At 44.4% G+C, this 22,590-nt stretch overlaps 1 protein-coding gene across 1 annotated transcript in view; it reads right to left on the bottom strand.

Moving 5' to 3' along the window:
• Window positions 1–22,590, bottom strand: part of SLC16A10 (solute carrier family 16 member 10) — a 178,717-nt gene that overhangs the window by 21,627 nt on the left and 134,500 nt on the right. The gene's annotated exons all lie outside the window — the stretch shown is intronic.

Raw genomic sequence — 22,590 nt, 5'->3', positions numbered from 1 at the left:
GCACATAAACTATTAAAAATAACTGAACCAAATTCAGTTACTATAGATTTTTAATTGTGACATTATAACTTTTCTAACTTACAGTATACTTTGCCAGTGCCAAACTATTGTTCATAGATCTCTGCTTCTGAAGAAAAACACCAGCCAGTTCAGCTGTATATACATACTGACATTTTTGCTAATACCTGAGGTCTAGTTATTCAAGATTCAAGCACTTTATTGTCATTGTGTAACACAACGAAATTACTTTTCATGACAACCCCACGGTGAATATAGGGAACATAGTGATAGTAACATAGATAGAAAGAGAAGAAATTATACAAGTATGCCAGGTATTACAGATATTTAAACAATTTGTACACAGTGTTAATTATTTCAGAGAGGATTCAGGGTTCTTTCAAGTTTATGGCGGATGGGAAAAAGCTGTTTTTCAGTCTGTTTGTTTATATGCGGATTGATCCACCCTGGAAACGCCTTGTTTGAGCTCCTTCCATTAGGTAAATGTCTTATGCTGGGAATACACGGTTCGTTTTGAACCGCGTATCGAGCCGCTCGTTAGATTCCGGCCCGTCCCCGCTCGTTCCCGCGGGCGCCCAGATCGATTTCTGCTCGTCCCGGCGAGCGGCTTCTTATCTTCTTTTTGTTTTTTCCTATTGTCCTGCCCGCGGTATCAGGTGGGGAATCGATCCGGCTGGGTATCGGACAGGTCGGAAATTATCAATAAAGCCATCAGCGGCTCGATTACACGGTTCAAAACGAACCGTGTATTCCCAGCATAAGACATTTACCTAATGGAAGGAGCTCAAACAAGGCGTTTCCAGGGTGAGTGTTGTCCTTGATAATGTTTTTGGTCCTTCTCATGCTGCGAGTATTATACAAAAGTTCCAGTGATGGTAGTTCAGTGCCGATAATGGCTTCTGCTGTTTTAACAACCCGCTGCAGGGCTTCTCTAGTAGCCTTGGTGCAGCTGTTGTACCAGGCTGTGCTATAACTGTACCAGTTATTGCTATGCTATGTACACATTTAGGTTCTGGTGACAGTGAACTGATCAGATAAACAATTGTATCTATAGTCCAAATGCTAAATAGGACTTTCCTGGAATCATACAATCTTTTGTATTTAATGGTTTAAAATGACAATTTAACATTTGTCTCAGGTACATAAGGGTACTTTTTAAAAATGATTTTCAGCCTCCACAAATCTTGTAATATTTCTTTTTTTTTTATCAGGTCCCTAAACTTAAGCCTCATCTACACGGACGATTTTCCATCAGATCGGATCTAACAGATAATGTCCAACCGGTCCAATCAGATTGCGTTAGATTTTGCAATAGATTTTGGGTACTTATGAAAGCAAAATCTATTGCAAAATAGATCTGAAACAATTTGGACATCTACACAAAATGCAATTTCTTATTAGATCTATCTAATAGATCCATCTATCTGATGGAAAATTGTACTGTGTGGAAGAGGCTTATGCTGGGAATACAAGGCTCGATTCTGAGCCATTTAGATGGCTCGATAGATAATTTCCAACAAGTCCGATCTCTCACCCGATTATTTCCGTGCTCGATTCCGCATTGAGGACAATGGAAAAAGATAAGAAAAACGAGCAGAAGATAAGAGAATCGCCTGCGGAATTGAGCCGGGAATTGATCGGGCGGGAGAATCGAGCGGCAAAATCGAGCCGTGTATTTCCATGCGCTTTTATCTGAGCTACTTTTGAGCCTTATGATCTTTAACTAGATATCAGTGAGAGTATTTGGACTGCAGCTGTGCAGAAAATCATGTAAAGCCCTAAATTCTTAAAGCTAATGGGAATAAAAAAAATAAAAATAAGCCAGATACTTACCTAAGGTGAGGGAAGGCTGTGGGTCCTATAGAGCCTTCCTGCTCCTCTCATGGCCCCTCCAGTAAGCGCTGGCTCCCCCATTTGAGTCCTTTGCTGCGGTAGGATTCAGAAAGCCTTCAGGAGCACTGGGGGCCTGAGTACATCTGAAGATGGGCGGCTCCATATTGCGCATGAGTGAGTTTGCGAGAGAGCGTGCTCGTGTGTGCGCAGTATGAATCTGCCCATCTTTGGGAGCACTCGGTCTCTGGAAGACTTCTGAAGCCTCCTAAGCCGGCAGACAGAGCAGTATTTGACCAATTGGTCGAATACTGCTACCAGGGAGCCAACGCTGGAATGTGGAGACGGTGAGAGGAGCGGGAAAGCCCTATAGAACTCAGAGCCTTCCCTTTCCTTAGGTAAGTATCTTTTGGGAGTTTTTTTGTTTTTTGTTTTTTTGGGGGTAGTGTTTTCCATTCACTTTAACCTCCTTAGCGGTAACCCCGTGTGTGACACGGGGTAAGCCGCCGGAGGGTGCCGCTCAGGCCCTACTGGGCCGATTTACATAATTTTTTTTTTGCTGGACGCAGCTAGCACTTTGCTAGCTGCGCCAGCTCCCCGATCGCCGCCGCGCGCCCGATCGCCGCTATTCGGTGCGGCGTGCGCCCCCCCCCCAGACCCCTGCGCTGCCTGGCCAATCAGTGCCAGGCAGCGCCAAGGGGTGGATCGGGTCTCCCAATGACGTCCCGACGTCGCTGACGTCGGTGACGTCATCCCGCCCCGTCGCCATGGCGACGGGGGAAGCCCTCCAGGAAATCCCGTCCTGATCGCCTATCGCCGGAGGCCCTGGGCTCGCTACATGATTTAAAAAAAATAAATAAAAAAAAAATGCTGCGCTGCCCCCTGGCGGTATTTTTCATACCGCCAAGGGGGTTAATCTTCTAGAAGAGAGGAACACAGCCTAGTTGTATGTAGGATGGGGATTGTACATACACATGTTCATCTCATCATGTTATATGCCACTTCAGGTATCCTTTGAGAAGTTGCAGTTTTCCATTAGGTTAGGTTAACCTGCCCGATATCTTAGCAGTGACACAGAGTAAAATACTCTAATAATTCATTTCTAAAAAGGCAACATATATAATATTACCTTAAAGGGAGCCTATACTGAGAAGGATATTGATTTTTCCTTTTAAAATAATACCAGTTGCCTGACTCTCCTGCTGATCCTGTGTCTCTAATACTGTCAGCCACAGCCCCTGATCAAGAATGTAGATCAGGTGCTCTGACCGAAGGCAGACTGGATTAGCGGCATGCTTGTTTCAGGTGTGTGATTCAGCCACTACTGCAGCCAAAGAGATCAGCAAGACTGCCAAGCAAATGGTATTGTTTAAAAGGAAACACCCTCATCCTTCTCAGTGTAGGTTCTCTTTAAGGGCACTATTTAATTTGGCACCTGATGGAATTCTATACTCATTAAAATATACTGCAAGTTAACATTTTCTGACAGCCATTACTAAAACACTAACTTTCAGCACATATATTTACAGCTAATAAGCTTTTAAGAACATTTGTAAAATACCAAGGAGTTGGATTATGAAAAGGGAGACAAAGCAGAGAAAAGGTTTTACATATATTAAAGAGACACTGAAGCGAAAAAAAAATGATGATATTATGATTTGTATGTGTAGCACAGCTAAGAAATAAAACATTAAGATCAGATACATCAGTGTAATTGTTTCCAGTACAGGAAGAGTTGAGAAACTCCAGTTGTTATCTCTATGCAAACAAGCCATTAAAGGGACACTTAAGTCAAACAAAAAAAATGAGTTTTACTCACCTAGGGCTTCCAATAACCCCCTGCAGCTGTCCGGTGCCCTCGCCGTCTCCCTCCGATCCTCCTGGCCCCACCAGCAGCCACTTCCTGTTTCGGTGACAAGAGCTGACAGGCTGGGGACGCAAGTGATTCTTCGCGTTCCCAGACACATTAGCACCCTCTATGCTGCTATATGGTATATGATATATGCTATAGCAGCATAGATGGCGGTTTTGTGGCCAGGAACGCGAAGAATCACTCGCGTCCCCAGCCTGTCAGCTCCTGTCACCGAAACAGGAAGTGGCTGCCGGTGGGGCCAGGAGGATCGGAGGGAGATGGCGAGGGCACCGGACAGCTGCAGCGGGCTATTGGAAGCCCCAGGTGAGTAAAATTCATTTTTTTTATTTGACTTAAGTGTCTCTTTAAGCTCTACGACTAAGTTAGTCGTGGAAAGGGCTGTTATCTGACTTTTATTATCTCAACTGTTCCTGGACTATTTACTTTTCCTCTGCTAGAGGAGAGGTCATTACTTCACAGACTGCTCTGAAAGACTCATTTTGAATGCTGAGTGTTGTGTAATCTGCACATATTATAGAATGATGCAATGTTAGAAAAAACACTATATACCTGAAAATAAAAGTATGAGAATATTTTCTTTGCTGCTAATCTTCTAGTAATTATTCATAGTACACAACCAATTCACTATATCATATTTTTTTTTTCGCTTCAGTGTCTCTTTAAAGAGGAACTGTAACCTCTTTAACTGCTCACTGCCTTTGAGTAAAGAACATCCACATTATAGAGAAAAACCTGGCTTTGATTCTGATTTAAATTCAATTTTCTTTGTTATTTCCACTTTAAGTCTGAAGCCACGCCCACTAAGAGACTTCCTCCGCGGCAGCATATTAATTAGCCCTAGCCCGAATTGCCTCATGGGTAGTGACGTGTAGAAACGTCACAAGAAGCAGTTACTGTATAAACGTCAATGTCACCAAGGCTAGAAGAGTCCACCCTGCAGAGGGAAGAAAGATTCCTGCACAGTGTCAGCCCAGACTGCTGTGATTAGCTGATTATCTCTTCTAGATAACACGCAGACTTGCCGAGACCCCGTCCCTGCCTGTCACTGCTAATTTATTATGTCCTACACTGCTCTGTAGTTCGTGTCCCTCACCAAGACTTTATCTCATCACGTTTTCTCCACCCTCCTCCTGAAGCCTGCAGCATCTGTTCCCCGTCATGCTTGCAGAGTGCACTGTACTGTATACTTTTGTATACCTTGCCTAGCTCTGTGCCTTTTTCCTCACAGTCATCAGCTGCCGTGTATTGTACTAATCTGCAGCTAAAGCATGTTATGTGAGAACTCTGAAGCTGCAGATTAGGACTGTAAACCAGGCTGCTCTGATGACAGCTTTGAGAGCAGAGAAGAAAAACGCACAGTCCTAGGACAAGGTATACAGAGGTATATAGTACATTCTGCAAGCAGGACAGGAACAAATGCTGCAAGAGGGGGAGAGCAATTGCAACTGGCATTGGGCAAGTAGGGGAGTTCCAGAATGGCTATTGGCTTTACTTTATATGGGGGTGGGTGGGTAAACTGTGGCCACATACATGTCATGTAAGGAGATGGATCTCTAGAACACAGGAATACAATTAAAGAGAACCTGAGATGGAGTCATATGTTATGTTTATACTTACCTGGGTCTTCCTTCAGCCCCAGGAGGTGTGGGGGGTACCTCGCTGGCCCCTCCATTTACTTGTAATAGCTCCCAGTAATCTGGTCAGTCGTAAGGTTATGCACATGCGCACCACAGGTGCGTATACACCCTCTGTCACGCTCCAGCAGCCAGGAACGTTCTGTGGCTGTGCACTAGTACTGCACAGAATGCTCCTGGGCACAAGAGCATGGCGTGGGGTAGGCAGTCACGGCTCGCATGTGCACTACCCCACAACTGGCTGGATTACTGGGAGTTATTGCAAGTGAACGGAGAGGATAGCGAGGGACCCCCCACATCTCAAGGGACTGTATAAACACACCATATGACTCCATCTCTCAAGTACTCTTTAAAAACCACCTGAGTGTTAGGGACGAGCTCAGCTCGTCCAGTAAGGCCGCGGTGGATTACTCAGGCCCTGGTGGGCTGATTTGCATAATTTTTTTTTCAAACACGTGTTTGTTCTGATCGCCGCCGCTACACGCCGCGAAAGAGCCCCCCCCGCGCAGACCCCTTGTGCAGCCTGGCCAATCACTGCCAGGCTGCGCTATGGGGTGGATCGGGACTCCCCCTGATGTGATGACATTGATGACGTCATTCCGATCGTCGCCATGGCCACAGGGGAAGCCCATACAGGAAATCCCGTTCAGAACGGGATTTCTTGTTGGGTATGATCGCCGGCGGCGATTAGAGGGGTGGGAGCGATGCCGCAGGGAGGGGGGAATCATGTAGCTAGTGCTAGGCTAGCGACATGCTAAAAAAAAAAAAAAAAAAAAAGGTTAAAAAAAACCCTCCCGCGGCCATGCGCCACAAATAATCAGAATGCTAGGGAGGTTAAGGGAACTGAGCATCTGAAATTACAATTCATTTTTTAAAGTGTACCTGAGATGAATAGATTTAAAAGTTTTATACATACTTGGGGCTTCCTCCAGCCTCCTCCTCACCAATTGCTCCCACGCCATCTTCTCCCACCACCTCAAGGGTCCCAGTAGAAACCCCATAAGTTCGGCCAGTCGGCGCATGCGCAGTGCGAATGCATGCACCCATGTCTTGCTCCCACGGCTGGGAGCATTCTGCGCCTGCTCAATAGTACTACACAGAGGGGGAGGTTAGATATGCACGTGGCCGGTTATGCGCAGTGCTCCCTGACTGGCCAAGGTAATGGGACTACTACCTGGCGAACAAGGAAGCGGAGGAAGACGGCGTGGGAGCGATCAGTGCGGAGGGGGCAGGAGGAAGCCCCAGGTATGTATAAAACTTTTATATCCATTCTTCTCAGATTTCCTTTAAATTAATATCATAAAGGTGGTTTATATGAGTGAGGCGTTCCGGTGGGGGTGGGGGCACATCCTCACAAGCTTGCCTCAAGCAATACGCATCCCACATGGTTGCTGGAGTGAGGTGGACATGTGTGACATCATACATATGCCCACGTGTAAGCTATCAGCCACGTGGGGTGCGTGTATGGAAAGAGGAGCCCAGAGCCAGTGGCAGCTACAGACAGGTAATGTAAAGTATACAGGAGGGGGGGGGCATTAAGAGGACAGCGTTGGGTTGGCAAGGCAGCAGTTGTGGCGTCACAAGGCAGATTCCGGATCTATTTCAGCATGAAATTGATTGGGAATCGGTCTGCTGTGTATGGGCAGTCAACAGATCTCTCTCTAATTAGATTCAATCAGATAAAAATTTGTGTCTTGTTCGAATCTGCCCATCATCACTAGACGTATGGCTACCTTTAGCCTTTTACTCATGCACCAACTTGCATCTTCAATCTAACGTGTGGGAGATGTTTGCATTTATTCAGAGGGGGGACATGAAACAAGCAGCAACTATTTCATGCACTGTCCTTCAAGGTGAAATTTGATACACCGAAATAGACCCGATCTGCTTACTGCTCTATTCCTGTTCATCATAATAAAACATCCATTTGTTTATCCTGTGACCATTACTGACTAAAATTGTTTTACACCCACCCTTCCATTGCTTTACATATGCAGACAACACGTTCTCATAGGCTCCTCTAAACAATATCCAATAGCTATTTACGTCATTTGCACATACACAACATTTTTTATAATTTCCTATGACTTCCACCTTATTTCTCCTACTCTGTTCAGCTAAAACATTACAATACACTTCTCAGCATCTACAGCTGATTCCCTGTCTGCTTCTATTTACACATGTGCATAGTACTATTCTTGGGCTTCTGCAAATTATGTCAGTTAGGAAAAAAAAAAGGTTGGAAGAGGGAGGGTGTAACAACCTTAACTGTGGGCGTGTTTTCAACTGCTAGAGTGAAGAAAAAAAAAATTGCTAATCCTGCCAGGAGTAAACAGGGATCCTCCCACACAGTCTATGGCATTTTTACAGCACCTTGCTGTCAGGGATTAGGAGATGTATTGGTCACTTCTTACTATCTATACACCTTAATCACTGTCATATACTACTTTTTAGGAAATATATTATTCTCCTTACAGTTCCTCTTTAAGTGTATCCTGGGAATAACCAGCTTCATCTTGTTGGCAGAGCGGAGGGTGCGTGGAGGGGCATAAAGTTCCAATAGATCCGCTATGTATTTGGGTCCCATGTGGTGTAGAGCCTTGAATGTCAGCAGGCAGATCTTAAAATTGATTCTCCATTTTACTGGCAACCAGTGAAGAGTTTGCAGTACTGGGGTGATGTGTGAGCTGCGGGGGGCATTGGCTAGGAGTCTGGCTGCAGCATTCTGTACTAGCTGTAAGGGGCGCAGAACCTTATCTGTAGATCCGATTAACAGGGCGTTGCAGTAGTCTAGGCAGGAGGATACAAATGCGTGAACCAGGGCAGGTAGGTCTTCAGTTGGGATAAGGTGTTTTATTTTCGCTATATTTCTTAGATGGAAGAAGGAAGACTTGACGACAGCTGATACCTGCTGTCTAAGTTTTAGATTTCCATCCAGGATCACCCCAAGGTTTCGCACAGAGTCTTTATACTGTACAGTATCTCCCCCAATTGCTAGTTTGAGGTGGTGAGCGTTTTAAACTTTATCCATCATGTGTGGACCACCTACCACCAACACCTCTGTTTTGTCAGAGTTCAGCCTCAGCCAGCTGGTGTTCATCCAATTTTGTAAATCCACTAGACACGCATTTATGGATGCTGATGGGTCTTTGGTGCCAGGCTTGAAGGACAGATACAGTTGTGTGTCATCTGCATAACAATGGTATCCTAAACCATAGTTCTGGATTATTTTGCCCAGTGGGAGCATGTAGACTGCAAAGAGTAATGGTGATAGTACAGAACCCTGTGGAACTCCATAGGCAAGTGGCACTGGATTAGAGTAGTGTGTGCCCAGACATACTTGCTGTGTCCTGCCAGATAGGAAGGTCTGAAACCAGCTAAGAACAGTACCCCTTAGGCCACAGTAATTCTTCAGTCGCTGGATTAGTATTTCATGGTCCACAGTATCAAATGCTGCTGACAAGTCAAGAAGAATCAGAATTGAGCAATCTCCCTTGTCCCTTGCAGTAAGTAGATCATTCATTACTCGGACTAATGCTGTTTCAGTGCTGTGCCTTTTCCTGAATCCTGACTGAAAAGTATCAAAGATGTTGTTATCTGTAAGCCTGGCTTCTAGCTGGTTGGCGACTGCTTTCTCGATAACTTTTGATAGGAATGGTAAGTTCGCCACAGGTCTGTAGTTGGTTACAGAATCAGGATCTAGTGATGGTTTCTTCAGGAGGGGTTTTATGATTGCTTTCTTTAGTTCTTCTGGGAAAAGTCCACTTTGCAAGGAGCACTGAGTGATTTTGTGAAGTGCTGGCCTGAACAGCGCTGGGCACTGCATTAAGGATCCAGTTGGGCCAGGATCCAGGTCGCAGGTAGTGGGGCGGAGACTTTGAATGAGAATTCCAAAATCTTCTACACTCAGAGTGTCAAAGACTTGCCATGGTGGTACGGTAGTAGGCATATGCAACGTCCAGTGGTCAATTGATGTTGTTGGTGTAATGCTGGCACGGATGGTAGACACCTTGTTTGTGAAGAAGGCAGAGAATTCTTCACACCTTTCCCTGGAGTATGTGGTTGGGGCTTTTAGGCAGGAAGGATTGCAGAGTGATTCCACTGTGTGGAAGAGTTGAGCAGCTCTGTTGTTGGCTGTAGATATTTTGTGCGAGATAAAGTCTGATTTTTTCTTGGTTATTGCTTGTTGGTATTGTCTGAGGTGTTGAACTAGGCTAGATTTGTGCTCCCCAGTCCCTGATTTACGCCACTGTCTTTCTAGTCTGCGCCCTTTCTTTTTTAGATCCATGATGGTTTTGTCAAACCAATTAGCTTTCTGCTTTTTGGTTGCTGATTTGGTGCGCCATGGGGCAATACTGTCAAGTGTTTCATATATCGTGTTGTTGTACTGGGTTACTAGAGAGTTTGGGTCCATTTGACTGTGGAGCAGATTTGTAAAATCCAGGTTGGCAGTTATCCTCTCCGGTGTTAATTTACTCAGGGGACGGGTTTTGATTGTTTCTTTAGGGAGCTGCTTGATAGGGTGATGTTCAATAGTAAACTGTATTATGTGATGGTCTGACCACACCACTGGGGTTACTGTTATGTTACTAATGTCCATTCCGAGGTGGAACAGTAAGTCTAGCGTATGCCCTCCTCTGTGGGTAGCTGATTTTACAACTTGTGTGAAGCCTAGTCCACCCGTGAGATTTATTAGTTCATTTGCATCTTGTGATTGAGTGTTATCAGCCCGGATGTTGAAGTCACCAAGGATGATCCATCTCAGGTAAGACAGAGCCAGCATGGCAAATGAAAACCTTAACCTGGCGCAGTGCTATAAGTCTTCCTTTGCAATTTTTAACAACAGGAGCCTCATAGTAAAATCAAAGGCTATCACAAAAGATTTTCAATAACCAATGGTGCTGCAAATGTGCCCTTCACAGGATGCTATGTCTGTTGCTTTATACCAGCCCTGTCCAACTGGCGGCCCGCGGGCCGCATCCGGCCCACCAGGCCTCCTGTTGCGGCCCGCTCCTCTCCCCGAGATGCAGGCATGGCGTGCGCTATGGGCGCCAGGCCTGCTCCCTCTTGTGTGGCCTCTCCTGTGTCCCCGCTGCCTCACAGCTCAGCTCAGACCTCACAGATCGCGGCGACAGGAGGCAGACAGAGCGCGCGCATAACACCCGCACAGAGTACGTCACATGCGGAAGTGAAATCAATCACTTCCGCATGTGACGTTCTGCCGCGCGGGTGTTATGCGCGCGCTCTGCTTGTTTCAGTCGCCGCGATCTGTGAGGTCTGAGCTGTGAGGCAGCGGAGCACAGGAGCGAGGCAATGGACGCTGACTGGGGGAAAACCTGTCACTGGGGGGGCACCTGTCACTTACTGGGGAGCACCTGTCACTATCTAACTGGGGGGGGGCACCTGTCACTCTAACTGGGGGGGCACCCGTCACTCTAACTGGGGGGAACCTGTCACTCTAACTGGGGGGCATCTGTCACTCTAACTGAGGGGGAACCTGTCACTCTAACTGGGGGGGGGCACCTGTCACTCTAACTGGGGGGGCACCTGTCACTCTAACTGGGGGGGGCACCTGTCACTATCTAACTGGGGGGGCACCTGTCACTCTAACTGGGGGGGCACCTGTCACTATCTAACTGGGAGGGCACCTGTCACTCTAACTGGGGGGGGGGCACCTGTCACTATCTAACTGGGGGGGCACCTGTCACTCTAACTGGGGGGGCACCTGTCACTCTAACTGGGGGGGCACCTGTCACTATCTAACTGGGGGGGCACCTGTCACTATCCAACTGGGGGGGGGGGCTTGTCACTAACTAGGGGGGGGACACCTGTCACTAACTGGGGGGGGGACACCTGTCACTATGTGACTGGGGGGGGGCACCTGTCACTATGTGACTGGGGGGGGGGCACCTGTCACTATCTAACTGGGGGGGCACCTGTCACTATCTAACTGGGGGGGCACCTGTCACTATCTAACTGGGGGGACACCTGTCACTAACTAGGGGAAACCTGTCACTATCTAACTGAGGGAGCACCTGTCACTTACTGGGGGGACACCTGTCACTATCTAACTGGGGACACACCTGTCACTATCTAACTGGGGGGACACCTGTTACTACCTCATCCGGCCACACCACAGCATCACCGCCAGCCCAGCCACAGCAGCACCGCAAGGCCTTTCAGCCCACACATCATCACCAATCTGGCCGAAAACACTATTGCCAGGCCAGCCAGGCACAGCAGCCAGTAGAGGAGAATATAGAAGCCAGGTAAGAGGTGTCTACCATATTAAAGGGGCATTCTGCCTATTTATGTGAAATGCTCTCTATTTATGTGCCTCATGACTGCTGAATTTGTTGTGTTGGGGGCCTCATGATTGCTGAATTTGTCTTGTTGGGGGCCTCATTTGTTGGGGGCATCACGATTGCTGAATTTGCTTTGTTAGGGGCCTCAAGATTGCTGCGGAAGATGTTGGCGCTATATAAATACATAATAATAATGCTTTGCCAGTACAAGTGTCTGTGTACATCCACAGTACAATCATTCATAAGTTGTAACACCATGCACAGAGTCACATTAGACATTCCTCAAGACCTAGCTCACTCTAGAAACATAAAGCATTGTTCTCATAAAAGTCATAAGTTTTCACATATCTTATAAGGACCACATGCTTGCTATCTAAATAAAGAACGAAGGAAACTGTTCGGCAAAAGGAAGCTGTTAGGCAAAATTCCAAAATGATAAAGGAGAGTAATTGAATGGTTGTGATTTTTATGGTGATCTTGGGAATGACGAATGACTGCTTTTATCACATGCCATTCTACTAACCGGAATCTCGTGCCTTTGAGAGCTGAACAATGTTTAATACATGAAAAAATGTAGAGTGCTCATGAATAAATTACAAAGGGGGAATAATGATTGAACCCCAAGTACATTCGTTTTCATCTTTGGCTTGTTATGTTATATAATTATGCATACTAATTGATAGAATTATCAAAACAAGTAGGTAATGTGTTACAGTTAAGTAGAATTTCTCAAAGTGTCACTGGACTGTGATTTAAATAGAAATAACATTTGTAACGTAACTTCTCTTTTTTCTTTTAAAAAGTGACAGCAGCCAGAAAAACTAATGAAGAGTGTTCAGACCTAGTATTCCCATCAAGGCCTATGATTTAGTAGAAAAGATACAGAAACAGATAACTTAACTGACAGGTGAAAAGAACTCTACCTATGAGAACTTGCATGTTTTCAATCTGTCATTGGTGCATGAATCTGTCACTAGGACTTTGTACTGGACTTGGCAGGTGAGTAGCACTGAAAATTGTGGGAGGGATTTCTTGCCAGTAAGACCCCGTTTCCACTAGGGACGAAGGCAGCCTGAATCTACTTTGAATTGGCAGTGTTTCCCCGCAGGCTAGTCGGGCAGGGAAACGCTGCCTATACTTTCAATTGTTTGCCATCCGAATCGCACTGTGGTGCGAATCTGGATGGCATGCTGGATCTGGATGGCAGATTTCTGCAGCACGCACTCAAATTTCTAGTCATGCATGGCACAGCTAAGCGATCTGTTTGCATACTCACATCACTTCAAGTGCCAAGTGGCTAGTGGAAACTAACCCTAAGCGATTTAACCTTCCAGCAGCTCTGCATATGTTATAAGTCAATTTGAGTGGAGTTGGTGGAAAGCAAGAAGTTTCCAAGCACAAACATACCCAGAGCCAAATACATCAGCACTACAGATTGTCCTTGAAACTCAGCGACAGCTGGCAATATCACATGGCCTGTACAACTAGCTCACATCACCCTAATATATGTTAGCTTATTTTCCTGTACACCAAAGTAGTCTTAAACAGCAAGAAAAACAGTGGCCTCTGCCAACATGTGTGGTGTTATCAGAGAACAGCATACTGTTGTTCCTTGCTTTATTTCATTAAAGATGAATAGAACATTGATTGTATGCATGAACCCTGGACTATTACCATGTTCCCTCTGCAGCTACTGAATTACAGCATTGCTCATAAATGTATGTGGGACCTACTGTCTATAAACTGCAAAATATTTCATCTAAGTTCGCAAAAGGACAAGTATATGTGAACCAACACACACCCCTATTATGAACTCTGTATCATAACTTGAACATTTGGCAAAATACCAAGTTACCGCTCAGTAACAGCTGCCTTTTTCACTCAGTGCTGGTAAGTTATTTTTTTATTAACCCATTCTCTACTTTATATCACATCTATATCTTGGGAAACATTACAATTTTATTTGTTTATATTGCAGTACCATTTGTGGAAGGATGCAAGTCTGACGCTATTCTGAGAATAGGAGAAAAGAACTGCTGGGTCTGATTTAGTAAGGCCTCCCCAGAGTTCTCCAAGCATCTACAGTGGAGATTTCATAGGTGATCCAGCAAAACCTATACTGGATTAATTAATCATTTATCTGCTATTAAGTGGTTAGGATTTGCTACTCTCACGTGAGTCATATCAGATCAAAGTGAGGCCGACTGAGCGGTTTGTGGTTTGAAGCTATGTGAGGGCTCTCTTACCCCACATGTGATTCCGATGCGATTTTACATGTGATTCCAATTTTTGATGTGATTAAAAGAAAAGTCCTGCATGCTACGTTTTTCTTCTTGTGTTGCTATCCAGTGAAAATTGCAAATCGGAGCCGCAAATCAGAATTGGAAATCGTAATTGCAATTTAAAGTGTAAAAGAATCCTGACTGCACCTGGGCACTGCATCCACAGCAAGTGTTTGTCTTTTAAACAAATATAGGATAATTTAGGGCAGGTTCACATAGACGTTGATAGACATCCTGGAAGCTACATGTGGCGTCCAGGATCGGCTAACCATGGTGGTCCCCTGCAAATTTCATACTCCGACACAAAAATCAAAAGCACTGCCAGAATTTGCCAAATGCTTTCTGCTCTCTTTGAGTGAGACCCTTATATTCACTAAAGAAAAAAGTCACTGCAAATGCCTGCATGAGAATGCAATTACACAACTGCTAATCTACTAACTATTTAGTAGCACCCCACTTCTACCACGCGCACGCATACCCACTTGATTGATTCCGCCTGCGTGCGATCACGAATTTGCAAGCGAAATCACGAGTTTTAGCTTGCCATTACGAATTTCTGCATGAAAATAGCCGTGATTTCACGTGAAAATTCACGATTGTGCACGAAAACTCGCGATTGCGTGCACAAATTCGTAATCGCACGCAAAATGCAAAAACAACCATGATCACGGTTTACTGAATCAAGCCCAATGTTTCAATATGACACAGGCAAGGGCTATATTAGCAGGCATTTTTTTAATCCAGTCCAGGGCTCGGATTTAATTAGCTTTTCTCCTGAGTTTTCTCCAAGGAGGTGATTTTTCATCTTATCTATATAATTCTATTCAGCGCCTTGCAAGTGAAAAAGTAATGAAAGTCATAAAAGTGATATCAAACTTGTTCTAAATTCTCTTTTAAAATGCTCTGGTTGAAAAGGTATTATATTGATGAGGTGTTAACCACTTCGCCGCCCGGGTACAGTATATCTACGCTCCTTTGGACTTCAGTTCCCCGCCCGGAGCGTAGATATACGCACCCCCCGCTCGCACGTGCACTCTCTCCCATGATCGTGCACGCCGCTGCCCGCTCGCCTGGAGATCAATGAACGGGAAAAACCATTCCCGTTCGTTGATCTCTGCCCCCGCAATGATCGGCATGCTTCTACGAGAAGCAGCGCGATCATTGTGAGAAAACTCAGTTTCCCAGCCTCCCTTCCTGCAAGCGTCCTTCCGACGCTTGCAGGACGCCTAAAAAAAAAATGTGGCCATCTTGTGGCCAAAAAGTAATACTACACCCAAACATTTTTTTCATATACAAATACATTATTTTCACTATTCATTTTAACTAATTAACTCCCACACTCCCCAATTGTTACCAATATTTTTTTTCTGAAATATAAAAATAAATTAAAAAAAATTACAATAAAAAAAAAAAACTTAAATAGTTACCTTAGGGACTGAAATCTTTAAATATTTATATCAAGAGGGTATAACACTGTTACTTTATAAATTGTGGGCTTGTAATTAGGGATAGACACAAAACTGAAAAAAATGCACCTTTATTTGCAAATAAAATATTGGCGCCAAACATTGTGATAGGGACATAATTTAAACGGTGTAATAACTGGGACAAATGGGCATATAAGTTACATGGATTTTAATTATAGTAGCATGCATTATTTTAAAAATATAATGGCGGAAAACTGAAAAATAATGTTTTTTTTTCCAAATGTTTTCCTATTTTCCCATTAAAACACATTTAGAATAAAATAATTCTTGGCATAGTGTCCCACCTAAAGAAAGCCTAATTGGTGGTGAAAAAAACAAGATATAGTTCATTTTATTGTGATAGGTAATGATAAAGCTATAGGCGAATGAATGTAAGGACCGCTGAAAGGAGAAAATTGCTCGGATGCTGAAGGGGTAAAACCCCTCAGTTGTGAAGTGGTTAAAGTATCTACTGTAAGAAAACTTAAGAGACAAGTTTATTGAGCCAGGGCCTCAGGTTTGCTGATTCACTTATTATATCCACAATGGAGATCTCTGGAGGTTCCTCAGTGAGTCAGGCCCTATCAAACAATACTACATATATTATTCGAGAAACTACAACTATATGCTATACCAGGCATAGGCAAACTTGGCGCTCCAGCTGTTACGGAACTACAAGTCCCACAATGCATTTGCCTTTATGGGTCATGACTGTGGCTGTCAGACTCCTGCAATGCATTGTGGGACTTAGTAGTTCCTTAACAGCTGGAGGGCCACGTTTGCCCATGCCTGTGCTATACAGATATAAATGTTGAAATTTAATAAGGTTTTATTAAAAGTTTGGCAATGTGTAACCTATAAATAGTCACACCCTGCACCAAAAACATTACAGTGACACATACCACTGATATTTGCGTTAGTTCAGTTTATTGATAGTACTGCCACTAATTCTATAGCAATACGCATCCTGATTTATGGGCCTTGATTTACTAAAATGGTGAACAACGAGCAGCTTAAATAATCCAGCAAACCTAGAGCAGGGTTAAAATGTAAAAAGGTCTGCCAATACTGAAGGTGATAATACATTGGCTCATAACATACCATACAGGGTTGGTGAAATAGCAGTCATGCTATTGCAGTCTCTTATGGTGCCCATACAGGGTTACATTTTTTCAATTACATAATTTAGATTGATTATTCCGTTAGATTGAATATAAAGATTTTTGCAACATGTCCGAACGGATTTTTATTGAAAAAACAGGATAATCGTTTGCTTTTCCTGATGAAAAAAAGATTATTTTAAACTTTCATTCAATTCGATCGTTTTGGTTGAGAAAATGGGAAAATTGAACGTTTTTATTGTACCATGTATGGGCACCATTAGACTGGCAGTGTATGCAAGTGCACACACACACACACACGAGATAAGCAACAAGATGTGTGACAATTTGAATGTCAACCATGATATCTTACACATTCCATAGATCAGGTTTTCTTTACAAAAAATATAATTTAAGAGAACCTATATTCATCCTATGTGCCTACTTGTCTTTCTTAGCAAGTGAGAAGAATATATATATATATTATAACAGTTAACCTAGGGGGAAAAAACATAATCAATAAAGTTGATTTTTCTACTGTGGTTTCTACTCCCAAATCCAAATTGCTGGTGCTGCAGATGTGTCTGTCCTGTGGCAGCGTCAGCCCATCCCCAGCACGTGCTGCCACTCCTGCCACCTCCTTATCACTAACACCCAGGCTGTGGACAGAAGTATCTGAAGATTGGGAGAACTAGAGGATACTACGTATGATAACACAATCACATTCATGCACACTCGCATGGGCGGGACACAATGGGAGAGAAGGGAGCCATGGATAGCCAATGAAGATATGCAAGATGCGGTAGAAGTGCACACAAATAGGCTGCATATTTACTGTTCACTAAGAAGGTATAGCTTACCCCTTAAAATCAATATTACTTGGACAATTTCTGTCCATGATGCAAAATATATTAACTAATCTTTCCACCATCTCTTTCCATTTATTTATTACATGTAGTAAATATAAATGTAAAAAAAAAACAAAAAAAAATCAATAACCTCAACTTCTATATCCCACTATCTATAAGCCTAATTTTACTTTATCTCTTGCTACTTCTATTTCAGAAAAAAAGCCTGAATTTGCCCCTTTCTTACTTAAAGGGAACCTTAACTGAACGGGGGGTAAAGAGTTTCAATTAGCCGCTCACTCCGCTCTTCCAATGAACTTCGCCTAACCGCCCCCCGCATCACCCAGTCCCATGCACGCCTCCAGGACTTCTCAAGAGCTGCTCCAACACTATGGAACTCCCTACCTCCACCCATTAGGGCAGTCCCCTCCTTCAACATCTTCAAGAAAGCCCTCAAAACTCACCTTTTCACTCTGGCCTACTACCCCTCACAAGTGCTCTAAACCTACAGCTGAACTCTGGTCCCCTACCGTTCGTGTCCTTACCTCTTCCTCTAGATTGTAAGCCTTTGGGCAGGGTCCTCCTCCTTTTGTGTCCTACCTGATCATGCACCTCCAATTACTGTGAACCCATGCTATGCATCTGAGTGAACCTAACTTGCCTAATCTCCATGCTCCATCCAGTGACTGACTAAGCATTACCTGGTACTCATACTGTGCTGTGTGATCTGGTTTTCTTGTATTCCTGTATTGTCATATTGCTGTATGTCACCCCTAAATATTGTCTGTAACCTAAATTAATGTTCAGCGCTGCGTAACATGTTGGCGCTTTATAAATACAATAAATAAATAAATAATTACCTGGGGCTATTACCAGCCCCCTGTAGCAGTCCTGTGCCCTCGGAGCCGCTCTGGAATCCTCCAGTCCCCTGCTGTCACTTAGTTTCGTTTTTGACGACTCACCAGTCGGCCGGCCGCCATGCGTATTATTGGACGCATTCCCTACTGCAATTAGCGCTGTTGCGGACCGCAACGCGCACAAAAATACGCGTTGCCGCATATCTACGCGTGCGGAATGCGTCAACGTGTATGTCCGCAATAGCGCTAATTACAGTAGGGAATGCGTCCAATAATACGCATGGCGGCCGGCCAACTGGTGAGTCGTCAAAAACGAAACTAAGTGACAGCAGGGGACCGGAGGATTCCAGAGCGGCTCCGAGGGCACAGGACTGCTGCAGGGGGCTGGTAATAGCCCCAGGTAAGTGAAACTCTTTACCGCCAGTTCAGTTAAGGTTCCCTTTAAGAGGCTATGCAAATGATTGTGCTTGCTTCAAACACATCCTATCCCCACTACTGCACTATTCTACTCTGTGGCATAGTAAAAAAAAGACTGTCCCTGTAATTCCTACTGTAATCTGTTTCTCATCTCATCCACATCCATTCTCACACAACCCCTCTTTGCCAATCCCTCCATTAGCTGCCTATTACCTACAGCATCTAGTTCAAACTCCTAACCTCTCTTACAAAGTTCTTTGGAACGTACCCCCTCCCTGAAGTGAAAAAAGTGCCCCTAGGAGTAAGGGGAGGGGAAATCCTCTGTATCCTAAAGAGACTTCCCTCATCCTCCCCTTCAGCCCCATTCGTTGTCCCCTGCTTCAGCCATGTTCCAGCAGTGGGACCCCTGAAAGTTTACCAACAGGCACACAAGTGGCTTTTCGCTCGTCTCCGGTGGAAATAGCTGAGCCCGATCAGGTCCACCTGCTCAGTAGAGCAGACCCAATCAGGCTTGGTTAATTCTGCCAGAGCTTGAGCAGAAAGCCCCTAGTGAGCCTGCACAGGCAGGCCACAGATTTTGTTATTGTTTTGAAATATTTGCGGCTGCCAGCACTGGATCGAGAAGGCCCAGGAGGACAGGAGGCTCATTAGGATCCAGAATCTTACCCCTCCCAAGGTAAGTATCTGCTGTTTTATGTATTTAAACTCACAGGTTTTCTTTCATTTCCTCACTAACTTGAAGATACATCCCACCCACAATTGATGCACCTCACATAAAACTTACTACTGTAATCCTCTGTTTGTGGTCACCCCTTCTCACATCCAGAACTTTTCATGTGTTTCACATCTTTTCCTTAGAACTCTCTTCCACACACATTATTTGTCATGAGTCTTGAAACTTTCGCAAGCACTCCTCTTCATTTTATCACCTGTCATAGCCCCCTTCAGAAACGTATCCACATCTGCAGCAGATGTCAAGACTTGTTGCCTCATCTGCTACTTCCTTTTTCACCTTGCCTAATGACTTAACCTCAGTAGCTAGCAATGGGACAGTCTTTCCCTAGCGTTTCTATAGAAAATCTATCAAATGAACATATACCTGCATTGCTGGATGTGTTGTTATTATACATGAAGCATGCATGCATTTTGTACTTTTGTTTCAGAATGTTCCAACTGTATTGTGCATGAACTATTTATTTATGGTCCCCAATATTGTCTGTGTCGCACTCTACGGCGCCAAGTAAGGCAAAAACGCTAAAAATAAATAAATTAATTAACAGCCCCCTTTCTATTACTCTCACATCCTCTTTTGGGAGATCAGGCATGAGAAGAGGCTCCTTGTCCCTCAACATTTACTAGCCATTTGCAAGACATTCGCTTATTAGAGAGCTTAAAGTGGAGCCAAAACAAACATTTCTTTAATTCAAAATATTTAGTTGCACCACTCTGACACATACAAAGATAAATAAACTCCTTCAAGCCTTATGAGCATTTCAGTGCATGCTTTTCATCCTTTTCTTTTCATAACTAGGGTTATAATAACTAGGGTTATAATTCTGAGCTTAGTAGGAGGTTTTAGATCATGGGTGTGTTTGTCATCAGCTACCCTCCCTCACAGGGGAGTCGTCTATGTGAAATTTCACACAAGTTGATCACCTCCCCTGTGACATCATCAGTAGCAGCCTGTGTTTTGTTTTTTATCTCCTCCACCAGTCTGACGGATTCGGTCCCAGCAATATAAAAAGGAAGGGAGGGGTTCCTCCAATAAATGTAAAATATTTTATATTTGTCATCATGCAGCTGAAAAAAGGCTGCTATTTATTATTATAAGTTAGAAAATAGATTTTATTTCTGAAATCTTGTATTTTTAATTTGGGTCCACTTTAACCACTTGCCGACCGCGCACTCATACCGCGCGTCGGCAAAGTGGCAGCTGCAGGACCAGCGACGCAGTTCTGCGTCGCCGGCTGCAGGCTAATTAATCAGGAAGCAGCCGCTCGCGCGAGCGGCTGCTTCCTGTCAATTTACGGCAGGGGGCTCCGTGAATAGCCTGCGGGCCGCCGATCGCGGCTCGCAGGCTAAATGTAAACACAAGCGGAAATAATCTGCTTTGTTTACATTGTACGGCGCTGCTGCGCAGCAGTATCGTAAGGCAGATCGGCGATCCCCGGCCAATCAGCGGCCGGGGATCGCCGCCATGTGACAGCCTGTCACTGGCTGCACAGGACGGATAGCGTCCTGTGCAGCCCAGATTGCCAGGGGGGACAGGGATGAGAGGGAGGGGGGGGGAATTTCGCGGTGCCCCCCCCCCCCCCCCCGCAACACCCAGGCAGGCAGGAGCGATCAGACCCCCCCCAGCACATCATCCCCCTAGTGGGGAAAAAAGGGGGGCGATCTGGTCGCTCTGCCTGCACCCTGATCTGTGCTGGGGGCTGCACAGCCCACCCAGCACAGATCAGCTAAAACAGCGCTGGTCCTTAAGGGGGGGTAAAGGGTGGGTCCTCAAGTGGTTAAAGGACACCGGAAGTAAGAGGGATATGCATTTGTTGATTAGCTCCATGAATGAGCTTGAGGTGTGGATTGCAGGATGACCACTAGATGTCACACTATAGCAACTGCAGCATGAGAAGTGAATTCAAAACGAAACAAACTTGGTTTACTATGCTTCTCTAGGGCTGCAGAACAGTGAAAAATCCCAAGTGATTAGTCTGAGACCTATGCAGATGCATGCACACATCTTAATGTGCACTTTAATATTACAGACTCACTTTAAACTGTCTGAAGTAAGCCAATGAAATCCTGTTTGTATAGCATAGTCTTTCAAACATTTCTGCAATAGTAGCTCAGTGGGATGCATGTCATGCTATACAATGCTAATGTATTGTTCATATCTACAGAAACCTTGTGGACTTGTGACGCCATGTCATGTAAAAGCAGGCCACAAGAACAGTTCTGCTGCTAAGCCTGAATACGTAAAGGTTTAGAGCATCTGCATCATTGTTTGAATAGGAAATATGAGGACACAGAAAAATATATACTGTGCACTGTGAAGCAATGTGTCTCGTGTCTGAGGAATGGTAATGGTTTGTCTCATCTTTTTGCCCTAAAGCAATCTTGCTCTCATGTGAAATTCCTAACAGTGCACTAGGCTAATCCAGACCAGCAGGGGGTATGTTAAGAGCAATGCACATATGATGAATTCTCAACCATTAAATAGAGCCAGTATGAAAGTAAAAACATAGGATGGGTTTATAAGGGTGTGGAGAAAGTAATAAAATAGGTGAGGCCAGTTATCCTGTAGTTTGATATGCCTGGAAACTCTCATACTTCTGACAAATAACTCTGAGACAATATTATAAAATGATTGTATTGTACAGTCATACTATTAGAGGGTCATTATGTAGAATCCTAAAGAAATATTTTGCTTCTGATCTTTGAAAACAAAGACATGTATTCTGGCATGTGTGTAGTTTATATTGAGAGAAGTAAAAACGTGAAAGTAAATAAGTGTATTTATTGTTATATTAGGCTGCATGAATATTTAGCAAATATCTCTTAGAAGAAAGCCTTGTATACATGTACAAGGCATGTCGCCCAGCGGAGATCTGGATCTGATCCCTCAGCGACATTGCAGGGCCGAGGTTGTACATGTCCTTATGTGTTTTGTAAACTTATAATAGATGGCAGGGGCAGACTGGGAGGGATTTAGCAACAAACATAAGCTTAACTTTACACAGCAACTGTATGCTTAACTGAGGGAACCAGACATGCTTACAAGAGCAGACAGTTCAATACTGGAAGAACTGTTTGTGCTATGAAGGAAGAGCTACACAACCTGTGCAAGACAACAGCTGTAAACAAACTTTCTGTACTGTTAATTCAATGAAGGCTACTGGGGGCTGCAGGGAGTCCCAGGTAAGTCCAGATCTCCTTTTTATGGCACTGATCAGGGTCCCTCTA

Source organism: Hyperolius riggenbachi, chromosome 4 (assembly GCF_040937935.1).
Source record: "Hyperolius riggenbachi isolate aHypRig1 chromosome 4, aHypRig1.pri, whole genome shotgun sequence".
NCBI classification, from domain to species: domain Eukaryota; kingdom Metazoa; phylum Chordata; class Amphibia; order Anura; family Hyperoliidae; genus Hyperolius; species Hyperolius riggenbachi.
The sequence above is the reverse complement of the archived record's forward strand: the minus strand, read 5'-3'. Positions and strand labels throughout refer to the sequence as shown.